The 21,412-nt window shown below is 41.2% G+C and overlaps 3 non-coding genes and 35 pseudogenes across 3 annotated transcripts; all 38 read left to right on the forward strand.

Moving 5' to 3' along the window:
* The first annotated feature begins 302 nt into the window (after positions 1-302).
* LOC139067845 (5S ribosomal RNA) lies at positions 303-421 on the forward strand (annotated as a pseudogene).
* A 355-nt stretch (positions 422-776) lies between these two features.
* LOC139067128 (5S ribosomal RNA) lies at positions 777-895 on the forward strand (annotated as a pseudogene).
* Positions 896-1,249: 354 nt separating this feature from the next.
* LOC139067146 (5S ribosomal RNA) lies at positions 1,250-1,368 on the forward strand (annotated as a pseudogene).
* Positions 1,369-1,723: 355 nt separating this feature from the next.
* On the forward strand, positions 1,724-1,842 carry LOC139066964 (5S ribosomal RNA; annotated as a pseudogene).
* Positions 1,843-2,196: 354 nt separating this feature from the next.
* Positions 2,197-2,315, forward strand: LOC139067846 (5S ribosomal RNA; annotated as a pseudogene).
* Positions 2,316-2,669: 354 nt separating this feature from the next.
* Positions 2,670-2,788, forward strand: LOC139068025 (5S ribosomal RNA; annotated as a pseudogene).
* A 355-nt stretch (positions 2,789-3,143) lies between these two features.
* Positions 3,144-3,262, forward strand: LOC139067129 (5S ribosomal RNA; annotated as a pseudogene).
* Positions 3,263-3,618: 356 nt separating this feature from the next.
* Positions 3,619-3,737, forward strand: LOC139067130 (5S ribosomal RNA; annotated as a pseudogene).
* Positions 3,738-4,091: 354 nt separating this feature from the next.
* LOC139066762 (5S ribosomal RNA) lies at positions 4,092-4,210 on the forward strand (annotated as a pseudogene).
* A 355-nt stretch (positions 4,211-4,565) lies between these two features.
* Positions 4,566-4,684, forward strand: LOC139067368 (5S ribosomal RNA; annotated as a pseudogene).
* Positions 4,685-5,038: 354 nt separating this feature from the next.
* Positions 5,039-5,157, forward strand: LOC139067847 (5S ribosomal RNA; annotated as a pseudogene).
* A 354-nt stretch (positions 5,158-5,511) lies between these two features.
* Positions 5,512-5,630, forward strand: LOC139067895 (5S ribosomal RNA; annotated as a pseudogene).
* Positions 5,631-5,985: 355 nt separating this feature from the next.
* On the forward strand, positions 5,986-6,104 carry LOC139067131 (5S ribosomal RNA; annotated as a pseudogene).
* A 354-nt stretch (positions 6,105-6,458) lies between these two features.
* On the forward strand, positions 6,459-6,577 carry LOC139067225 (5S ribosomal RNA; annotated as a pseudogene).
* A 356-nt stretch (positions 6,578-6,933) lies between these two features.
* On the forward strand, positions 6,934-7,052 carry LOC139067338 (5S ribosomal RNA; annotated as a pseudogene).
* Positions 7,053-7,406: 354 nt separating this feature from the next.
* On the forward strand, positions 7,407-7,525 carry LOC139066808 (5S ribosomal RNA; annotated as a pseudogene).
* Positions 7,526-8,340: 815 nt separating this feature from the next.
* On the forward strand, positions 8,341-8,459 carry LOC139067996 (5S ribosomal RNA; annotated as a pseudogene).
* Positions 8,460-9,275: 816 nt separating this feature from the next.
* On the forward strand, positions 9,276-9,394 carry LOC139067394 (5S ribosomal RNA; annotated as a pseudogene).
* Positions 9,395-9,748: 354 nt separating this feature from the next.
* Positions 9,749-9,867, forward strand: LOC139066763 (5S ribosomal RNA; annotated as a pseudogene).
* Positions 9,868-10,222: 355 nt separating this feature from the next.
* LOC139066540 (5S ribosomal RNA) lies at positions 10,223-10,341 on the forward strand. The gene has a single exon (XR_011519441.1). It is a non-coding gene; the product is annotated as a 5S ribosomal RNA (ribosomal RNA).
* Positions 10,342-10,695: 354 nt separating this feature from the next.
* Positions 10,696-10,814, forward strand: LOC139067557 (5S ribosomal RNA; annotated as a pseudogene).
* Positions 10,815-11,167: 353 nt separating this feature from the next.
* Positions 11,168-11,286, forward strand: LOC139067896 (5S ribosomal RNA; annotated as a pseudogene).
* A 355-nt stretch (positions 11,287-11,641) lies between these two features.
* On the forward strand, positions 11,642-11,760 carry LOC139067133 (5S ribosomal RNA; annotated as a pseudogene).
* A 356-nt stretch (positions 11,761-12,116) lies between these two features.
* LOC139067538 (5S ribosomal RNA) lies at positions 12,117-12,236 on the forward strand (annotated as a pseudogene).
* Positions 12,237-12,589: 353 nt separating this feature from the next.
* On the forward strand, positions 12,590-12,708 carry LOC139067629 (5S ribosomal RNA; annotated as a pseudogene).
* A 356-nt stretch (positions 12,709-13,064) lies between these two features.
* LOC139067167 (5S ribosomal RNA) lies at positions 13,065-13,183 on the forward strand (annotated as a pseudogene).
* A 1,738-nt stretch (positions 13,184-14,921) lies between these two features.
* On the forward strand, positions 14,922-15,040 carry LOC139067073 (5S ribosomal RNA; annotated as a pseudogene).
* A 353-nt stretch (positions 15,041-15,393) lies between these two features.
* On the forward strand, positions 15,394-15,512 carry LOC139068339 (5S ribosomal RNA). The gene has a single exon (XR_011519938.1). It is a non-coding gene; the product is annotated as a 5S ribosomal RNA (ribosomal RNA).
* A 353-nt stretch (positions 15,513-15,865) lies between these two features.
* Positions 15,866-15,984, forward strand: LOC139068395 (5S ribosomal RNA). Its single transcript, XR_011519994.1, has one exon. It is a non-coding gene; the product is annotated as a 5S ribosomal RNA (ribosomal RNA).
* A 353-nt stretch (positions 15,985-16,337) lies between these two features.
* LOC139068021 (5S ribosomal RNA) lies at positions 16,338-16,456 on the forward strand (annotated as a pseudogene).
* Positions 16,457-16,809: 353 nt separating this feature from the next.
* Positions 16,810-16,928, forward strand: LOC139066699 (5S ribosomal RNA; annotated as a pseudogene).
* A 352-nt stretch (positions 16,929-17,280) lies between these two features.
* LOC139067992 (5S ribosomal RNA) lies at positions 17,281-17,399 on the forward strand (annotated as a pseudogene).
* A 352-nt stretch (positions 17,400-17,751) lies between these two features.
* On the forward strand, positions 17,752-17,870 carry LOC139067811 (5S ribosomal RNA; annotated as a pseudogene).
* Positions 17,871-18,223: 353 nt separating this feature from the next.
* LOC139067299 (5S ribosomal RNA) lies at positions 18,224-18,342 on the forward strand (annotated as a pseudogene).
* Positions 18,343-18,695: 353 nt separating this feature from the next.
* Positions 18,696-18,814, forward strand: LOC139066700 (5S ribosomal RNA; annotated as a pseudogene).
* A 352-nt stretch (positions 18,815-19,166) lies between these two features.
* LOC139067364 (5S ribosomal RNA) lies at positions 19,167-19,285 on the forward strand (annotated as a pseudogene).
* Positions 19,286-20,565: 1,280 nt separating this feature from the next.
* Positions 20,566-20,684, forward strand: LOC139066848 (5S ribosomal RNA; annotated as a pseudogene).
* A 354-nt stretch (positions 20,685-21,038) lies between these two features.
* On the forward strand, positions 21,039-21,157 carry LOC139066764 (5S ribosomal RNA; annotated as a pseudogene).
* Positions 21,158-21,412: the final 255 nt, after the last annotated feature.

Genomic DNA, 21,412 nt, shown 5'->3' on the forward strand with positions numbered 1-21,412 from the left:
AACATTTTCGTCATTGAATAATTTTAAAGCCAGGTGTTCCACACGAACTGCACACACTTGTTGGTAATAAACCTCCTTTGATTTGTCCCTAGCAATAATGTCTCAGTGCTGGCATTTTAGAGACAAGAAATGGGGTGGGAGCCATTTGTTAGAGTCTAAAGAAGAGCAACATGATGAAGACAACTGTTTAACTTAGCCTTTTACCTCCATATGCAAGAATCTAGTCTTTCCAGTGGGTGACACAATCATACTTTGACATATACACAAGGGATTTTTCAGAGATTTTTCAAGGTTTTTCCATCGCTTACGGCCATACCACCCTGAAAAAGCTTGATCCTGTCTGATCTCGGATTCAACCCAGGTTTGGGCCTGGTCAGTACCTGTATGGGAGACCTCTTGGGAATACCAGGTGCTGTAAGCTTTTTCACTAATTTGTTACAAAATACAGTTTTTTTCACTTCACCACAGCTTTGAACAGCTTCGTCATTGAATAATTTTAAAGCCAGGTTTTCCACACGAACTGCACACACTTGTTGGTAATAAACCTCCTTTGATTTGTCCCTAGCAATAATGTCTCAGTGCTGGCATTTTAGAGACAAGAAATGGGGTGGGAGCCAATTGTTAGAGTCTAAAGAAGAGCAACAATGATGAAGACAACTGTTTACCTTAGCCTTTTACCTCTGTATGCAAGAATCTAGTCTTTGCAGTGGGTGACACAATCATACCTTGACAAATACACAAGAGATTTTTCAGAGATTTTTCAAGATTTTTCCATCGCTTACAGCCATACCACCCTGAAAAAGCCCTATCCCGTCTGATCTCGGAAGCAATCCAGGGTTGGGCCTGGTCAGTACCTGTATGGGAGACCTCTTGGGAATACCAGGTGCTGTAAGCTTTTTCACTAATTTGTTATAAAATACAGTTTTTTTCACTTCACCACATCTTTGAACAGTTTCGTCATTGAATAATTTTAAAGCCAGGTGTTCCACACGAACTGCACACACTTGTTGGTAATAAACCTCCTTTGATTTGTCCCTAGCAATAATGTCTCAGTGCTGGCATTTTAGAGACAAGAAATGGGGTGGGAGCCAATTGTTAGAGTCTAAAGAAGAGCAACATGATGAAGACAACTGTTTAACGTAGCCTTTTACCTCCATATGCAAGAATCTAGTCTTTGCAGTGGGCGACACAATCATACTTTGACAAATACACAAGGGATTTTTCAGAGATTTTTCAAGGTGTCTCCTTCGCTTACGGCCATACCACCCTGAAAAAGCCCAAACCCATCTGATCTCGGAAGCAATCCAGGGTTGGGCCTGGTCAGTACCTGTATGGGAGACCTCTTGGGAATACCAGGTGCTGTAAGCTTTTTCACTAATTTGTTATAAAATACAATTTTTTTCACTTCACCACAGCTTTGAACAGCTTCGTCATTGAATAATTTTAAAGCCAGGTGTTCCACACGAACTGCACACACTTGTTGGTAATAAACCTCCTTTGATTTGTCCCTAGCAATAATGTCTAAGTGCTGGCATTTTAGAGACAAGAAATGGGGTGGGAGCCAATTGTTAGAGTCTAAAGAAGAGCAACAATGATGAAGACAACTGTTTAACTTAGCCTTTTACCTCTGTATGCAAGAATCTAGTCTTTGCAGTGGGCGACACAATCATACCTTGTCAAATACACAAGGGATTTTTCAGAGATTTTTCAAGATTTTTCCATCGCTTACGGCCATACCACCCTGAAAAATCCCGATCCCGTCTGATCTCGGAATCAATCCAGGGGTGGGCCTGGTCAGTACCTGTATGAGAGACCTCTTGGGAATACCAGGTGCTGTAAGCTTTTTCACTAATTTGTTATAAAATACAGTTTTTTTCGCTTCACCACATCTTTGAACATTTTCGTCATTGAATAATTTTAAAGCCAGGTGTTCCACACGAACTGCACACACTTGTTGGTAATAAACCTCCTTTGATTTGTCCCTAGCAATAATGTCTCAGTGCTGGCATTTTAGAGACAAGAAATGGGGTGGGAGCCATTTGTTAGAGTCTAAAGAAGAGCAACATGATGAAGACAACTGTTTAACTTAGCCTTTTACCTCCATATGCAAGAATCTAGTCTTTCCAGTGGGTGACACAATCATACTTTGACATATACACAAGGGATTTTTCAGAGATTTTTCAAGGTTTTTCCATCGCTTACGGCCATACCACCCTGAAAAAGCTTGATCCTGTCTGATCTCGGATTCAACCCAGGTTTGGGCCTGGTCAGTACCTGTATGGGAGACCTCTTGGGAATACCAGGTGCTGTAAGCTTTTTCACTAATTTGTTACAAAATACAGTTTTTTTTCACTTCACCACAGCTTTGAACAGCTTCGTCATTGAATAATTTTAAAGCCAGGTGTTCCACACGAACTGCACACACTTGTTGGTAATAAACCTCCTTTGATTTGTCCTTAGCAATAATGTCTCAGTGCTGGCATTTTAGAGACAAGAAATGGGGTGGGAGCCGATTGTTACTCGAAAAAAGAGCAACAGTGATGAAGACAACTGTTTAACTTAGCCTTTTACCTTCATATGCAAGAATCTAGTCTTTGCAGTGGGCAACACAATCATACTTTGACAAATACACAAGGGATTTTTCAGAGATTTTTCAAGGTTTTTCCATCGCATACAGCCATACCACCCTGAGAAAGTCTGATCCTGTCTGATCTCGGAAGCAATCCAGGGTTGGGCCTGGTCAGTATCTGTATGGGAGACCTCTTGGGAATACCAGGTGCTGTAAGCTTTTTCACTAATTTGTTATAAAATACAATTTTTTTCACTTCACCACAGCTTTGAACAGGTTCGTCATTGAATAATTTTAAAGCCAGGTTTTCCAAATGAACTGCACACACTTGTTGGTAATAAACCTCCTTTGATTTGTCCCTAGCAATAATGTTTCAGTGCTGGCATTTTAGAGACAAGAAATGGGGTGGGAGCCAATTGTTAGAGTCTAAAGAAGAGCAACAATGATGAAGACAACTGTTTAACTTAGCCTTTTACCTCTGTATGCAAGAATCTAGTCTTTGCAGTGGGTGACACAATCATACCTTGACAAATACACAAGAGATTTTTCAGAGATTTTTCAAGATTTTTCCATCGCTTACAGCCATACCACCCTGAAAAAGCCCTATCCCGTCTGATCTCGGAAGCAATCCAGGGTTGGGCCTGGTCAGTACCTGTATGGGAGACCTCTTGGGAATACCAGGTGCTGTAAGCTTTTTCACTAATTTGTTATAAAATACAGTTTTTTTTCGCTTCACCACATCTTTGAACATTTTCGTCATTGAATAATTTTAAAGCCAGGTGTTCCACACGAACTGCACACACTTGTTGGTAATAAACCTCCTTTGATTTGTCCCTAGCAATAATGTCTCAGTGCTGGCATTTTAGAGACAAGAAATGGGGTGGGAGCCAATTGTTAGAGTCTAAAGAAGAGCAACAATGATGAAGACAACTGTTTACCTTAGCCTTTTACCTCTGTATGCAAGAATCTAGTCTTTGCAGTGGGTGACACAATCATACCTTGACAAATACACAAGAGATTTTTCAGAGATTTTTCAAGATTTTGCCATCGCTTACAGCCATACCACCCTGAAAAAGCCCTATCCCGTCTGATCTCGGAAGCAATCCAGGGTTGGGCCTGGTCAGTACCTGTATGGGAGACCTCTTGGGAATACCAGGTGCTGTAAGCTTTTTCACTAATTTGTTATAAAATACAGTTTTTTTCACTTCACCACATCTTTGAACAGTTTCGTCATTGAATAATTTTAAAGCCAGGTGTTCCACACGAACTGCACACACTTGTTGGGAATAAACCTCCTTTGATTTGTCCCTAGCAATAATGTCTCAGTGCTGGCATTTTAGAGACAAGAAATGGGGTGGGAGCCAATTGTTAGAGTCTAAAGAAGAGCAACATGATGAAGACAACTGTTTAACGTAGCCTTTTACCTCCATATGCAAGAATCTAGTCTTTGCAGTGGGCGACACAATCATACTTTGACAAATACACAAGGGATTTTTCAGAGATTTTTCAAGGTGTGTCCTTCGCTTACGGCCATACCACCCTGAAAAAGCCCAATCCCATCTGATCTCGGAAGCAATCCAGGGTTGGGCCTGGTCAGTACCTGTATGGGAGACCTCTTGGGAATACCAGGTGCTGTAAGCTTTTTCACTAATTTGTTATAAAATACAATTTTTTTCACTTCACCACAGCTTTGAACAGCTTCGTCATTGAATAATTTTAAAGCCAGGTGTTCCACACGAACTGCACACACTTGTTGGTAATAAACCTCCTTTGATTTGTCCCTAGCAATAATGTCTAAGTGCTGGCATTTTAGAGACAAGAAATGGGGTGGGAGCCAATTGTTAGAGTCTAAAGAAGAGCAAAAATGATGAAGACAACTGTTTAACTTAGCCTTTTACCTCTGTATGCAAGAATCTAGTCTTTGCAGTGGGCGACACAATCATACCTTGTCAAATACACAAGGGATTTTTCAGAGATTTTTCAAGATTGTTCCATCGCTTACGGCCATACCACCCTGAAAAATCCCGATCCCGTCTGATCTCGGAATCAATCCAGGGGTGGGCCTGGTCAGTACCTGTATGAGAGACCTCTTGTGAATACCAGGTGCTGTAAGCTTTTTCACTAATTTGTTATAAAATACAGTTTTTTTCGCTTCACCACATCTTTGAACATTTTCGTCATTGAATAATTTTAAAGCCAGGTGTTCCACACGAACTGCACACACTTGTTGGTAATAAACCTCCTTTGATTTGTCCCTAGCAATAATGTCTCAGTGCTGGCATTTTAGAGACAAGAAATGGGGTGGGAGCCATTTGTTAGAGTCTAAAGAAGAGCAACATGATGAAGACAACTGTTTAACTTAGCCTTTTACCTCCATATGCAAGAATCTAGTCTTTCCAGTGGGTGACACAATCATACTTTGACATATACACAAGGGATTTTTCAGAGATTTTTCAAGGTTTTTCCATCGCTTACGGCCATACCACCCTGAAAAAGCTTGATCCTGTCTGATCTCGGATTCAACCCAGGTTTGGGCCTGGTCAGTACCTGTATGGGAGACCTCTTGGGAATACCAGGTGCTGTAAGCTTTTTCACTAATTTGTTACAAAATACAGTTTTTTTTCACTTCACCACAGCTTTGAACAGCTTCGTCATTGAATAATTTTAAAGCCAGGTGTTCCACACGAACTGCACACACTTGTTGGTAATAAACCTCCTTTGATTTGTCCCTAGCAATAATGTCTCAGTGCTGGCATTTTAGAGACAAGAAATGGGGTGGGAGCCGATTGTTACTCTAAAAAAGAGCAACAGTGATGAAGACAACTGTTTAACTTAGCCTTTTACCTTCATATGCAAGAATCTAGTCTTTGCAGTGGGCAACACAATCATACTTTGACAAATACACAAGGGATTTTTCAGAGATTTTTCAAGGTTTTTCCATCGCATACAGCCATACCACCCTGAGAAAGTCTGATCCTGTCTGATCTCGGAAGCAATCCAGGGTTGGGCCTGGTCAGTACCTGTATGGGAGACCTCTTGGGAATACCAGGTGCTGTAAGCTTTTTCACTAATTTGTTATAAAATACAATTTTTTTCACTTCACCACAGCTTTGAACAGGTTCGTCATTGAATAATTTTAAAGCCAGGTTTTCCAAATGAACTGCACACACTTGTTGGTAATAAACCTCCTTTGATTTGTCCCTAGCAATAATGTTTCAGTGCTGGCATTTTAGAGACAAGAAATGGGGTGGGAGCCAATTGTTAGAGTCTAAAGAAGAGCAACAATGATGAAGACAACTGTTTAACTTAGCCTTTTACCTCTGTATGCAAGAATCTAGTCTTTGCAGTGGGTGACACAATCATACCTTGACAAATACACAAGAGATTTTTCAGAGATTTTTCAAGTTTTTTCCATCGCTTACAGCCATACCACCCTGAAAAAGCCCTATCCCGTCTGATCTCGGAAGCAATCCAGGGTTGGGCCTGGTCAGTACCTGTATGGGAGACCTCTTGGGAATACCAGGTGCTGTAAGCTTTTTCACTAATTTGTTATAAAATACAGTTTTTTTTCACTTCACCACATCTTTGAACATTTTCGTCATTGAATAATTTTAAAGCCAGGTGTTCCACACGAACTGCACACACTTGTTGGTAATAAACCTCCTTTGATTTGTCCCTAGCAATAATGTCTCAGTGCTGGCATTTTAGAGACAAGAAATGGGGTGGGAGCCGATTGTTACTCGAAAAAAGAGCAACAGTGATGAAGGCAACTGTTTAACTTAGCCTTTTACCTCCATTTGCAAGAATCTAGTCTTTGCAGTGGGCGACACAATCATACTTTGACAAATACACAAGGGATTTTTCAGAGATTTTTCAATGATTGTCCTTCGCTTACGGCCATACCACCCTGAAAAAGCCCAATCCCGTCTGATCTCGGAAGCAATCCAGGGTTGGGCCTGGTCAGTACCTGTATGGGAGGCCTCTTGGGAATACCAGGTGCTGTAAGCTTTTTCACTAATTTGTTATAAAATACAATTTTTTTTCACTTCACCACAGCTTTGAACAGCTTCGTCATTGAATAATTTTAAAGCCAGGTGTTCCACACGAACTGCACACACTTGTTGGTAATTAACCTCCTTTGATTTGTCCCTAGCAATAATGTCTCAGTGCTGGCATTTTAGAGACAAGAAATGGGGTGGGAGCCAATTGTTAGAGTCTAAAGAAGAGCAACAATGATGAAGACAACTGTTTAACTTAGCCTTTTACCTCTATATGCAAGAATCTAGTCTTTCCAGTGGGCGACACAATCATACCTTGACAAATACACAAGGGATTTTTCAAAGATTTTTCAAGGTTTTTCCATCGCTTATGGCCATACCACCCTGAAAAAGCCCGATCCCGTCTGATCTCGGAATCAATACAGGGTTGGGCCTGGTCAGTACCTGTATTGGAGACCTCTTGGGAATACCATGTGCTGTAAGCTTTTTCACTAATTTGTTATAAAATACAATTTTTTTCACTTCACCACAGCTTTGAACAGGTTCGTCATTGAATAATTTTAAAGCCAGGTGTTCCAAACAAACTGCACACACTTGTTGGTAATAAACCTCCTTTGATTTGTCCCTAGCAATAATGTCTCAGTGCTGGCATTTTAGAGACAAGAAATGGGGTGGGAGCCAATTGTTAGAGTCTAAAGAAGAGCAACATGATGAAGACAATTGTTTAACTTAGCCTTTTACCTCCATATGCAAGAATCTAGTCTTTGCAGTGGGCGACACAATCATACCTTGACAAATAAACAAGGGATTTTTGAGAGATTTTTCAAGGATTTTCCTTCGCTTACGGCCATACCACCCTGTAAAAGCCCGATCCCGTCTGATCTCAGAATCAATCCAGGGTTGGGCCTGGTCAGTACCTTTATGGGAGACCTCTTGGGAATACCAGGTGCTGTAAGCTTTTTCACTAATGTGATAAAAAATACAGTTTTTTCACTTCACCACAGCTTTGAACAGGTTCGTCATTGAATAATTTTAAAGCCAGGTGTTCCACACGAACTGCACACACTTGTTGGTAATAAACCTCCTTCGATTTGTCCCTAGCAATAATGAATCAGTGCTGGAATTTTACAGACAAGAAATGGGGTGGGAGCCAATTGTTAGTGTCTAAAGAAGAGCAACATGATGAAGACAACTGTTTAACTTAGCCTTTTACCTCCATATGCAAGAATCTAGTCTTTGCAGTGGGCGACACAATCATACCTTGACAAATACACAAGGGATTTTTCAGAGATTTTTCAAGGTTTTTCCTTCGCTTACGCCCATACCACCCTGAAAAAGCCTGATCTCGGAAGCAATCCAGGGTTGGGCCTGGTCAGTACCTGTATGGGAGACCTCTTGGGAATACCAGGTTCTGTAAACCTTTTCACTAATTTGTTATAAAATACAATTTTTTTCACTTCACCACAGCTTTGAACAGCTTCGTCATTGAATAATTTTAAAGCCAGGTGTTCCACACGAATTGCACACACTTGTTGGTAATAAACCTCCTTTGATTTGTCCCTAGCAATAATGTCTCAGTGCTGGCATTTTAGAGACAAGAAATGGGGTGGGAGACGATTGTTACTCGAAAAAAGAGCAACAGTGATGAAGACAACTGTTTAACTTAGCCTTTTACCTCCATATGCAAGAATCTAATCTTTGCAGTGGGCGACACAATCATACTTTGACATATACACAAGGGATTTTTCAGAGATTTTTCAAAGTGTACCCTTCGCTTACGGCCATACCACCCTGAAAAAGCCATATCCCGTCTTATCTCTGGAGCAATCCAGGGTTGGGCCTGGTCAGTACCTGTATGGGAGACCTCTTGGGAATACCAGGTGCTGTAAGCTTTTTCACTAATTTGTTATAAAATAAAAATTTTTTCACTTCACCACAGCTTTGAACAGCTTCGTCATTGAATAATTTTAAAGCCAGGTGTTCCACACGAACTGCACACACTTGTTGGTAATAAACCTCCTTTGATTTGTCCCTAGCAATAATGTCTCAGTGCTGGCATTTTAGAGACAAGAAATGGGGTGGGAGCCGATTGTTACTCGAAAAAAGAGCAACAGTGATGAAGACAACTGTTTAACTTAGCCTTTTACCTCCATATGCAAGAATCTAGTCTTTGCAGTGGGCGACACAATCATACCTTGACAAATACACAAGGGATTTTTCAGAGATTTTTCAAGATTTTTCCATCGCTTACGGCCATATCATCCTGAAAAAGCCCGATCTCGGAAGCAATCCAGGGTTGGGCCTGGTCAATACCTGTATGGGAGACCTCTTGGGAATACCAGGTGCTGTAAGCTTTTTCACTAATTTGTTATAAAATACAGTTTTTTTCACTTCACCACATCTTTGAACAGCTTCGTCATTGAATAATTTTAAAGCCAGGTGTTCCACACGAACTGCACACACTTGTTGGTAATAAACCTCCTTTGATTTGTCCCTAGCAATAATGTCTCAGTGCTGGCATTTTAGAGACAAGAAATGGGGTGGGAGCCAATTGTTAGAGTCTAAAGAAGAGCAACATGATGAAGACAACTGTTTAACTTAGCCTTTTACCTCCATATGCAAGAATCTAGTCTTTGCAGTGGGCGACACAATCATACCTTGACAAATAAACAAGGGATTTTTCAGAGATTTTTCAAGGAATTTCCTTCACTTACGGCCATACCACCCTGAAAAAGCCCGATCTCGTCTGATCTCGGAAGCAATCCAGGTTTGGGCCTGGTCAGTACCTGTATGGGAGACCTCTTGGGAATACCAGGTGCTGTAAGCTTTTCCACTAATTTGTTATAAAATACAGTTTTTTTCACTTCACCACATCTTTGAACAGTTTCGTCATTGAATAATTTTAAAGCCAGGTGTTCCACACGAACTGCACACACTTGTTGGTAATAAACCTCCTTTGATTTGTCCCTAGCAATAATGTCTCAGTGCTGGCATTTTAGAGACAAGAAATGGGGTGGGAGCCAATTGTTAGAGTCTAAAGAAGAGCAACATGATGAAGACAACTGTTTAACGTAGCCTTTTACCTCCATATGCAAGAATCTAGTCTTTGCAGTGGGCGACACAATCATACTTTGACAAATACACAAGGGATTTTTCAGAGATTTTTCAAGGTGTGTCCTTCGCTTACGGCCATACCACCCTGAAAAAGCCCAATCCCATCTGATCTCGGAAGCAATCCAGGGTTGGGCCTGGTCAGTACCTGTATGGGAGACCTCTTGGGAATACCAGGTGCTGTAAGCTTTTTCACTAATTTGTTATAAAATACAATTTTTTTCACTTCACCACAGCTTTGAACAGCTTCGTCATTGAATAATTTTAAAGCCAGGTGTTCCACACGAACTGCACACACTTGTTGGTAATAAACCTCCTTTGATTTGTCCCTAGCAATAATGTCTAAGTGCTGGCATTTTAGAGACAAGAAATGGGGTGGGGGCCAATTGTTAGAGTCTAAAGAAGAGCAACAATGATGAAGACAACTGTTTAACTTAGCCTTTTACCTCTGTATGCAAGAATCTAGTCTTTGCAGTGGGCGACACAATCATACCTTGTCAAATACACAAGGGATTTTTCAGAGATTTTTCAAGATTTTTCCATCGCTTACGGCCATACCACCCTGAAAAATCCCGATCCCGTCTGATCTCGGAATCAATCCAGGGGTGGGCCTGGTCAGTACCTGTATGGGAGACCTCTTGGGAATACCAGGTGCTGTAAGCTTTTTCACTAATTTGTTATAAAATACAGTTTTTTTCGCTTCACCACATCTTTGAACATTTTCGTCATTGAATAATTTTAAAGCCAGGTGTTCCACACGAACTGCACACACTTGTTGGTAATAAACCTCCTTTGATTTGTCCCTAGCAATAATGTCTCAGTGCTGGCATTTTAGAGACAAGAAATGGGGTGGGAGCCATTTGTTAGAGTCTAAAGAAGAGCAACATGATGAAGACAACTGTTTAACTTAGCCTTTTACCTCCATATGCAAGAATCTAGTCTTTCCAGTGGGTGACACAATCATACTTTGACATATACACAAGGGATTTTTCAGAGATTTTTCAAGGTTTTTCCATTGCTTACGGCCATACCACCCTGAAAAAGCTTGATCCTGTCTGATCTCGGATTAAACCCAGGGTTGGGCCTGGTCAGTACCTGTATGGGAGACCTCTTGGGAATACCAGGTGCTGTAAGCTTTTTCACTAATTTGTTATAAAATACAGTTTTTTTCACTTCACCACAGCTTTGAACAGCTTCGTCATTGAATAATTTTAAAGCCAGGTGTTCCACACGAACTGCACACACTTGTTGGTAATAAACCTCCTTTGATTTGTCCCTAGCAATAATGTCTCAGTGCTGGCATTTTAGAGACAAGAAATGGGGTGGGAGCCGATTGTTACTCTAAAAAAGAGCAACAGTGATGAAGACAACTGTTTAACTTAGCCTTTTACCTTCATATGCAAGAATCTAGTCTTTGCAGTGGGCAACACAATCATACTTTGACAAATACACAAGGGATTTTTTAGAGATTTTTCAAGGTTTTTCCATCGCATACAGCCATACCACCCTGAGAAAGTCTGATCCTGTCTGATCTCGGAAGCAATCCAGGGTTGGGCCTGGTCAGTACCTGTATGGGAGACCTCTTGGGAATACCAGGTGCTGTAAGCTTTTTCACTAATTTGTTATAAAATACAATTTTTTTCACTTCACCACAGCTTTGAACAGGTTCGTCATTGAATAATTTTAAAGCCAGGTTTTCCAAATGAACTGCACACACTTGTTGGTAATAAACCTCCTTTGATTTGTCCCTAGCAATAATGTTTCAGTGCTGGCATTTTAGAGACAAGAAATGGGGTGGGAGCCAATTGTTAGAGTCTAAAGAAGAGCAACAATGATGAAGACAACTGTTTAACTTAGCCTTTTACCTCTGTATGCAAGAATCTAGTCTTTGCAGTAGGTGACACAATCATACCTTGACAAATACACAAGAGATTTTTCAGAGATTTTTCAAGATTTTTCCATCGCTTACAGCCATACCACCCTGAAAAAGCCCTATCCCGTCTGATCTCGGAAGCAATCCAGGGTTGGGCCTGGTCAGTACCTGTATGGGAGACCTCTTGGGAATACCAGGTGCTGTAAGCTTTTTCACTAATTTGTTATAAAATACAGTTTTTTTTCGCTTCACCACATCTTTGAACAGCTTCGTCATTGAATAATTTTAAAGCCAGGTGTTCCACACGAACTGCACACACTTGTTGGAAATAAACCTCCTTTGATTTGTCCCTAGCAATAATGTCTCAGTGCTGGCATTTTAGAGACAAGAAATGGGGTGGGAGCCAATTGTTAGAGTCTAAAGAAGAGCAACAATGATGAAGACAACTGTTTAACTTAGCATTTTACCTCTATATGCAAGAATCTAGCCTTTGCAGTGGGCGACACAATCAAACCTTGACAAATACAAAAGGGATTTTTCAGAGATTTTTCAAGGTTTTTCCTTCGCTTACGGCCATACCACCCTGACAAAACCCCTATCCCGTCTGATCTCGGAAGCAATCCAGGGTTGGGCCTGGTCAGTACCTGTATGGGAGACCTCTTGGGAATACCAGGTGCTGTAAGCTTTTTCACTAATTTGTTATAAAATACAGTTTTTTTCACTTCACCACAGCTTTGAACAGCTTCGTCATTGAATAATTTTAAAGCCAGGTGTTCCACACGAACTCCACTCACTTGTTGGTAATAAACCTCCTTTGATTTGTCCCTAGCAATAATGTCTCAGTGCTGGCATTTTAGAGACAAGAAATGGGGTGGGAGCCAATTGTTAGTCTAAAGAAGAGCAACAATGATGAAGACAACTGTTTAACTTAGCCTTTTACCTCTATATGCAAGAATCTAGTCTTTGCAGTGGGCGACACAATCATACCTTGACAAATACACAAGGGATTTTTCAGAGATTTTTCAAGATTTTTCCTTCGCTTACAGCCATACCACCCTGAAAAAGCCCGATCCCCTCTGATCTCGGAATCAATCCAGGTTTGGGCCTGGTCAGTACCTGTATGGGAGACCTTTTGGAAGTACCAGGTGCTGTAAGCTTTTTCACTAATTTGTTATAAAATACAGTTTTTTTTCACTTCACCGCATCTTTGAACAGCTTTGTCATTGAATAATTTTAAAGCCAGGTGTTCCACACAAACTGCACACACTTGTTGGTAATAAACCTCCTTTGATTGGTCCCTAGCAATAATGTCTCAGTGCTGGCATTTTAGAGACAAGAAATGGGGTGGGAGCCAATTGTTAGAGTCAAAAGAAGAGCAACAGTGATGAAGACAACTGTTTAACTTAGCCTTTTACCTCCATATGCAAGAATCTAGTCTTTGCAGTGGGCGACACAATCATACTTTGACATATACACAAGGGATTTTTCAGAGATTTTTCAAGGTGTGTCATTCGCTTACGGCCATACCACCCTGAAAAAGCCCGATCCCGTCTGGTCTTGGAAGCAATCCAGGGTCGGGCCTGGTCAGTACCTGTATGGGAGACCTCTTGGGAATACCAGGTGCTGTAAGCTTTTTCACTAATTTGTTATAAAATACAGTTTTTTTTTCACTTCACCACAGCATTGAACAGCTTCGTCATTGAATAATTTTAAAGCCAGGTGTTCCACACGAACTGCACACACTTGTTGGTAATAAACCTCCTTTGATTTGTCCCTAGCAATAATGTCTCAGTGCTGGCATTTTAGAGACAAGAAATGGGGTGGGAGCAGTGGCGGAGCTTGATATGTGCAACATGTGCGGCCGAACAGGGCGGCAGTCTGCAGGGGGCGGCATTTAATTTCCTCTGCAGGGGGCGGCATTTAATTTCCTTTTTTTTTTTTTTCTAAAAATATTTTTTTTTAGCATCAACCAATACATAAACAAAACATAGAAATCGCATGTTCTTAATAATAATAGTGATGATAATAATATTTCTGTAATAAAAGCACAACAAAGTGTAACCCATATCAACTACTCCCTGTCACATGACCCACGTCAGCTGATGTGAGGTCCCTCTCCTGATTGGCTCCTTCCACGTCGCGGCAACCATGAAAGCTGCTCCTGCCGTGGCTGTAAGCTTGTTGCTTGTAGAACGGCGTTGGAAAACAAAGCGTTTTTCTCCCCTCAATTCATTTATACTCTCATTTTACCTCAGCGGTAAGTGTTCTTAACATCTACCAATAACACCCTTTTACTTGTCAGTGACCAGTCGATCGTTTTCGCTATAAAAAATGACCTTGTTCGGCGGAGTTCCCACCGCGAGCAGAACTCCGGTTCAAAAACGCTGTTTTTGAAACACTTTTATTTACTTAAGCACTTTAGTGGGCTTAACTTGAAACCAAGAGCAATCGAATGATTATTGTTATGTGTTGCCTTGAATTCGGCTATGCTGTCTGTCAGACAGTTGTTTTCCTTTATTGTTGTTTTTGTATTTGTTTGTAGCAAACGCTACTGGAATGCATAGATTGAGCTACGTAGCCAAGATGATTAATAATTGACCTGTTGTACATTCGTGATATGTTTACCGGTAAACTGAATCTAACTTGATGTGCTAATGAACGTTTCTCTGGCCTACAGGTCAGGTTTTTTTCCCCTTGTTGAACTCATCTTCTTCATATTGAAGTGGCAAGCTGGTAGGACCATTCTTTCATTTTGGAATCGGGAAATTAGCTATTATTTACCCCATGAAAAACGGAGCGGCAGCGGGCCGCTGGAGGTGCCCTGCTAGTATGATCCCGTTTAAACTGTAAACTGCCATAAAATAAAAACTATAATAGCTAGAGCGGTCTTTTTTTAGCTGAAAGTTGAGACTCTCGCCTTTCAGCACATCTGTACTGAACAAGTCGATGATGCCATTGTGTTGCGTTAAGTGTGTCTATTTCAGTAGAACTTTGACAAGTGGTGAGAAGTTGGCCAGGAGCTGGATGTTGTATTCAGTTAGCAAACGTTGTTATATATACACTCCACGCAATTTGAAACAAAGTTGTAGGTGTAATGTTTTTTCGTGTGTGTGTGTGTGTGTGGGGGGGGGGGGGGGGGGGGGGGGGGGGGTCACAGGGGGATTTCGCACAGGGCGCCATTTAGGCCAGCTCCGCCTCTGGGTGGGAGCCAATTGTTAGAGTCTAAAGAAGAGCAACAATGATGAAGACAACTGTTTACCTTAGCCTTTTACCTCTATGTGCAAGAATCTAGTCTTTGCAGTGGGTGACACAATCATACCTTGACAAATACACAAGGGATTTTTCAGAGATTTTTCAAGGTTTTTCCTTCGCTTACAGCCATACCACCCTGAAAAATCCCGATCCCCTCTGATCTCGGAATCAATCCAGGGTTGGGCCTGGTCAGTACCTGTATGGGAGACCTCTTGGGAATACCAGTTGCTGTAAGCTTTTTCACTAATTTGTTATAAAATACAGTTTTTTTCACTTCACCACATCTTTGAACAGCTTCGTCATTGAATAATTTTAAAGCCAGGTGTTCCACACGAACTGCACACACTTGTTGGTAATAAACCTCCTTTGATTTGTCCCTAGCAATAATGTCTCAGTGCTGGCATTTTAGACACAAGAAATGGGGTGGGAGCCGATTGTTACTCGAAAAAAGAGCAACAGTGATGAAGACAACTGTTTAACTTAGCCTTTTACCTCCATATGCAAGAATCTAGTCTTTGCAGTGGGCGACACAATCATACTTTGACATATACACAAGGGATTTTTCAGAGATTTTTCAAGGTGTGTCCTTCGCTTACGGCCATACCACCCTGAAAATGCCCGATCCCGTCTGATCTCGGAAGCAATCCAGGGTTGGGCCTGGTCAGTACCTGTATGGGAGACCTCTTGGGAATACCAGGTGCTGTAAGCTTTTTCACTAATTTGTTATAAAATACAGTTTTTTTCACTTCACCACATCTTTGAACAGCTTCGTCATTGAATAATTTTAAAGCCAGGTGTTCCACACGAACTGCACACACTTGTTGGTAATAAACCTCCTTTGATTTGTCCCTAGCAATAATGTCTCAGTGCTGGCATTTTAAAGACAAGAAATGGGGTGGGAGCCGATTGTTACTCGAAAAAAGAGCAACAGTGATGAAGACAACTGTTTAACTTAGCCTTTTACCTCCATATGCAAGAATTTAGTATTTGCAGTGGGCGACACAATCATACTTTGACATATACACAAGTGATTTTTCCGAGATTTTTCAAGGTGTGTCATTCGCTTACGGCCATACCACCCTGAAAAAGCCCGATCCCGTCTGATCTCGGAAGCAATCCAGGGTTGGGCCTGGTCAGTACCTGTATGGGAGACCTCTTGGGAATACCAGGTGCTGTAAGCTTTTTCACTAATTTGTTATAAAATACAGTTTTTTTCACTTCACCACATCTGTGAACAGCTTCGTCATTGAATAATTTTAAAGCCAGGTGTTCCACACGAACTGCACACACTTGTTGGTAATAAACCTCCTTTGATTTGTCCCTAGCAACAATGTCTCAGTGCTGGCATTTTAGAGACAAGAAATGGGGTGGGAGCCGATTGTTACTCGAAAAAAGAGCAACAGTGATGAAGACAACTGTTTAACTTAGCCTTTTACCTCCATATGCAAGAATCTAGTCTTTGCAGTGGGCGACACAATCATACTTTGACATATACACAAGGGATTTTTCAGACATTTTTCAAGGTTTTTCCTTCGCTTACGGCCACACCACCCTGAGAAAGTCCAATCCCGTCTGATCTCCGAAGCAATCCAGGGTTGGGCCTGGTCAGTACCTGTATGGGAGACCTCTTGGGAATACCAGGTGCTGTAAGCTTTTTCACTAATTTGTTATAAAATACAATTTTTTTCACTTCACCACATCTTTGAACAGCTTCGTCATTGAATAATTTTAAAGCCAGGTGTTCCACACGAACTGCACACACTTGTTGGTAATAAACCTCCTTTGATTTGTCCCTATCAATAATGTCTCAGTGCTGGCATTTTAGAGACAAGAAATGGGGTGGGAGCCGATTGTTACTCGAAAAAAGAGCAACAGTGATGAAGACAACTGTTTAACTTAGCCTTTTACCTCCATATGCAAGAATCTAGTCCTTGCAGTGGGCGACACAATCATACCTTGAAAAATACACAAGGGATTTTTCAGAGATTTTTCAAGGTTTTTGCTTCGCTTACGGCCATACCACCCTGAAAAAGCCCGATCCCGTCTGATCTCGGAAGCAATCCAGGGTTGGGTCTGGTCAGTACCTGTATGGGAGACCTCTTGGGAATACCAGGTGCTGTAAGCTTTTTCACTAATTTGTTATAAAATACAGTTTTTTTCACTTCACCACAGCTTTGAACACCTTCGTCGTTGAATAATTTTAAAGCCAGGTGTTCCACACGAACTGCACACACTTGTTGGTAATAAACCTCCTTTGATTTGTCCCTAGCAATAATGTCTCAGTGCTGGCATTTTAGAGACAAGAAATGGGGTGGGAGCCAATTGTTACTCGAAAAAAGAGCAACAGTGATGAAGACAACTGTTTAACTCAGCCTTTTACCTCCATATGCAAGAATCTACTCTTTGCAGTGGGCGACACAATCATACCTTGACAAATACACAAGGGATTTTCAGAGATATTTCAAGGTTTTTCCTTCACTTACGGCCATACCACCCTGAAAAAGGCCGATCCTGTCTGATCTCGGAAGCAATCTAGGGTTGGGCCTGGTCAGTACCTGATTGGAAGACCTCTTGGGAATACCAGGTGCTGTAAGCTTCTTCACTAATTTGTTATAAAATACAGTTTTTTTCACTTCACCACATCTTTGAACAGTTTCGTCATTGAATAATTTTAAAGCCAGGTGTTCCACACGAACTGCACACACTTGCTGGTAATAAACCTCCTTTGATTTGTCCCTAGCAATAATGTCTCAGTGCTGGCATTTTAGAGACAAGAAATGGGGTGGGAGCCAATTGTTACTCGAAAAAAGAGCAACAGTGATGAAGACAACTGTTTAACTTAGCCTTTTACCTCCATATGCAAGAATCTACTCTTTGCAGTGGGCGACACAATCATACCTTGACAAATACACAAGGGATTTTCAGAGATATTTCAAGGTTTTTCCTTCACTTACGGCCATACCACCCTGAAAAAGGCCGATCCTGTCTGATCTCGGAAGCAATCCAGGGTTGGGCCTGGTCAGTACCTGTATGGAAGACCTCTTGGGAATACCAGGTGCTGTAAGCTTCTTCACTAATTTGTTATAAAATACAGTTTTTTTCACTTCACCACATCTTTGAACAGTTTCGTCATTGAATAATTTTAAAGCCAGGTGTTCCACACGAACTGCACACACTTGCTGGTAATAAACCTCCTTTGATTTGTCCCTAGCAATAATGTCTCAGTGCTGGCATTTTAGAGACAAGAAATGGGGTGGCAGCCGATTGTTACTCTAAAAAAGAGCAACAGTGATGAAGACAACTGTGTAACTTTGCCTTTTACCTCTATATGCAAGAATCTAGTCTTTGCAGTGGGCGACACAATCATACTTTGACAAATACACAAGGGATTTTTCAGAGATCTTTCAAGGTTTTTCCTTCGCTTACGGCCATACCACCCTGAAAAAGTCCGATCCCGTCTGATCTCGGAATCAAGCCAGCGTTGGGCCTGGTCAGTACCTGTATGGGAGGCCTCTTGGGAATACCAGGTGCTGTAAGCTTTTTCACTAATTTGTTATAAAATACAATTTTTTTCACTTCACCACATCTTTGAACAGCTTCGTCAATGAATAATTTTAAAGCCAGGTGTTCCACACGAACTGCACACACTTGTTGGTAATAAACCTCCTTTGATTTGTCCCTATCAATAATGTCTCAGTGCTGGCATTTTAGAGACAAGAAATGGGGTGGGAGCCGATTGTTACTCGAAAAAAGAGCAACAGTGATGAAGACAACTGTTTAACTTAGCCTTTTACCTCCATATGCAAGAATCTAGTCCTTGCAGTGGGCGACACAATCATACCTTGAAAAATACACAAGGGATTTTTCAGAGATTTTTCAAGGTTTTTGCTTCGCTTACGGCCATACCACCCTGAAAAAGCCCGATCCCGTCTGATCTCGGAAGCAATCCAGGGTTGGGTCTGGTCAGTACCTGTATGGGAGACCTCTTGGGAATACCAGGTGCTGTAAGCTTTTTCACTAATTTGTTATAAAATACAGTATTTTTCACTTCACCACAGCTTTGAACACCTTCGTCGTTGAATAATTTTAAAGCCAGGTGTTCCACACGAACTGCACACACTTGTTGGTAATAAACCTCCTTTGATTTGTCCCTAGCAATAATGTCTCAGTGCTGGCATTTTAGAGGCAAGAAATGGGGTGGGAGCCGATTGTTACTCGAAAAAAGAGTAACAGTGATGAAGACAACTGTTTAACTTAGCCTTTTACCTCCATATGCAAGAATCTAGTCTTTGCAGTGGGCGACACAATCATACCTTGACAAATACACAAGGGATTTTCAGAGATATTTCAAGGTTTTTCCTTCGCTTACGGCCATACCACCCTGAAAAAGACCGATCCTGTCTGATCTCGGAAGCAATCCAGGGTTGGGCCTGATCAGTACCTGTATGGGAGACCTCTTGGGAATACCAGGTGCTGTAAGCTTTTTCACTAATTTGTTATAAAATACAGTTTTTTTCACTTCACCACATCTTTGAACAGTTTCGTCATTGAATAATTTTAAAGCCAGGTGTTCCACACGAACTGCACACACTTGCTGGTAATAAACCTCCTTTGATTTGTCCCTAGCAATAATGTCTCAGTGCTGGCATTTTAGAGACAAGAAATGGGGTGGCAGCCGATTGTTACTCTAAAAAAGAGCAACAGTGATGAAGACAACTGTTTAACTTAGCCCTTTACCTCCATATGCAAGAATCTAGTCTTTGCAGTGGGCGACACAATCATACTTTGACAAATATACAAGGGATTTTTCAGAGATCTTTCAAGGTTTTTCCACAGCTTACGGCCATACCACCCTGAAAAAGTCAGATCTCGGAATCAAGCCAGCGTTGGGCCTGGTCAGTACCTGTATGGGAGACCTCTTGGGAATACCATGTGCTGTAAGATTTTTCACTAATTTGTTACAAAATACAGTTTTTTTCACTTCACCACATCTTTGAACAGTTTCGTCATTGAATAATTTTAAAGCCAGGTGTTCCACACGAACTGCACACACTTGTTGGTAATAAACCTCCTTTGATTTGTCCCTAGCAATAATGTCTCAGTGCTGGCATTTTAGAGACAAGAAATGGGGTGGGAGCAAATTGTTAGAGTCTAAAGAAGAGCAACAATGATGAAGACAACTGTTTAACTTAGCCTTTTACCTCTGTATGCAAGAATCTAGTCTTTGCAGTGGGCGACACAATCATACCTTGACAAATACACAAGGGATTTTTCTGAGATTTTTCAAGATTTTTCCATCGCTTACGGCCATATCATCCTGAAAAAGCCCGATCTCGGAAGCAATCCAGGGTTGGGCCTGGTCAATACCTGTATGGGAGACCTCTTGGGAATACCAGGTGCTGTAAGCTTTTTCACTAATTTGTTATAAAATACAGTTTTTTTCACTTCACCACAGCTTTGAACAGCTTCGTCATTGAATAATTTTAAAGCCAGGTGTTCCACACGAACTGCACACACTTGTTGGTAATAAACCTCCTTTGATTTGTCCCTAGCAATAATGTCTCAGTGCTGGCATTTTAGAGACAAGAAATGGGGTGGGAGCCAATTGTTAGAGTCTAAAGAAGAGCAACATGATGAAGACAACTGTTAAACTTAGCCTTTTACCTCCATATGCAAGAATCTGGTCTTTGCAGTGGGCGACACAATCATACCTTGACAAATAAACAAGGGATTTTTCAGAGATTTTTCAAGGAATTTCCTTCGCTTACGGCCATACCACCCTGAAAAAGCCCGATCCCGTCTGATCTCGGAAGCAATCCAGGTTTGGGCCTGGTCAGTACCTGTATGGGAGACCTCTTGGGAATACCAGGTGCTGTAAGCTTTTTCACTAATTTGTTATAAAATACAGTTTTTTTCACTTCACCACATCTTTGAACAGTTTCGTCATTGAATAATTTTAAAGCCAGGTGTTCCACACGAACTGCACACACTTGTTGGTAATAAACCTCCTTTGATTTGTCCCTAGCAATAATGTCTCAGTGCTGGCATTTTAGAGACAAGAAATGGGGTGGGAGCCATTTGTTAGAGTCTAAAGAAGAGCAACATGATGAAGACAACTGTTTAACGTAGCCTTTTACCTCCATATGCAAGAATCTAGTCTTTGCAGTGGGCGACACAATCATACTTTGACAAATACACAAGGGATTTTTCAGAGATTTTTCAAGGTGTGTCCTTCGCTTACGGCCATACCACCCTGAAAAAGCCCAATCCCATCTGATCTCGGAAGCAATCCAGGGTTGGGCCTGGTCAGTACCTGTATGGGAGACCTCTTGGGAATACCAGGTGCTGTAAGCTTTTTCACTAATTTGTTATAAAATACAATTTTTTTCACTTCACCACAGCTTTGAACAGCTTCGTCATTGAATAATTTTAAAGCCAGGTGTTCCACACGAACTGCACACACTTGTTGGTAATAAACCTCCTTTGATTTGTCCCTAGCAATAATGTCTCAGTGCTGGCATTTTAGAGACAAGAAATGGGGTGGGAGCCATTTGTTAGAGTCTAAAGAAGAGCAACAATGATGAAGACAACTGTTTAACTTAGCCTTTT

Source organism: Nothobranchius furzeri, chromosome 2 (genome assembly GCF_043380555.1).
Source record: "Nothobranchius furzeri strain GRZ-AD chromosome 2, NfurGRZ-RIMD1, whole genome shotgun sequence".
Taxonomy (NCBI): domain Eukaryota; kingdom Metazoa; phylum Chordata; class Actinopteri; order Cyprinodontiformes; family Nothobranchiidae; genus Nothobranchius; species Nothobranchius furzeri.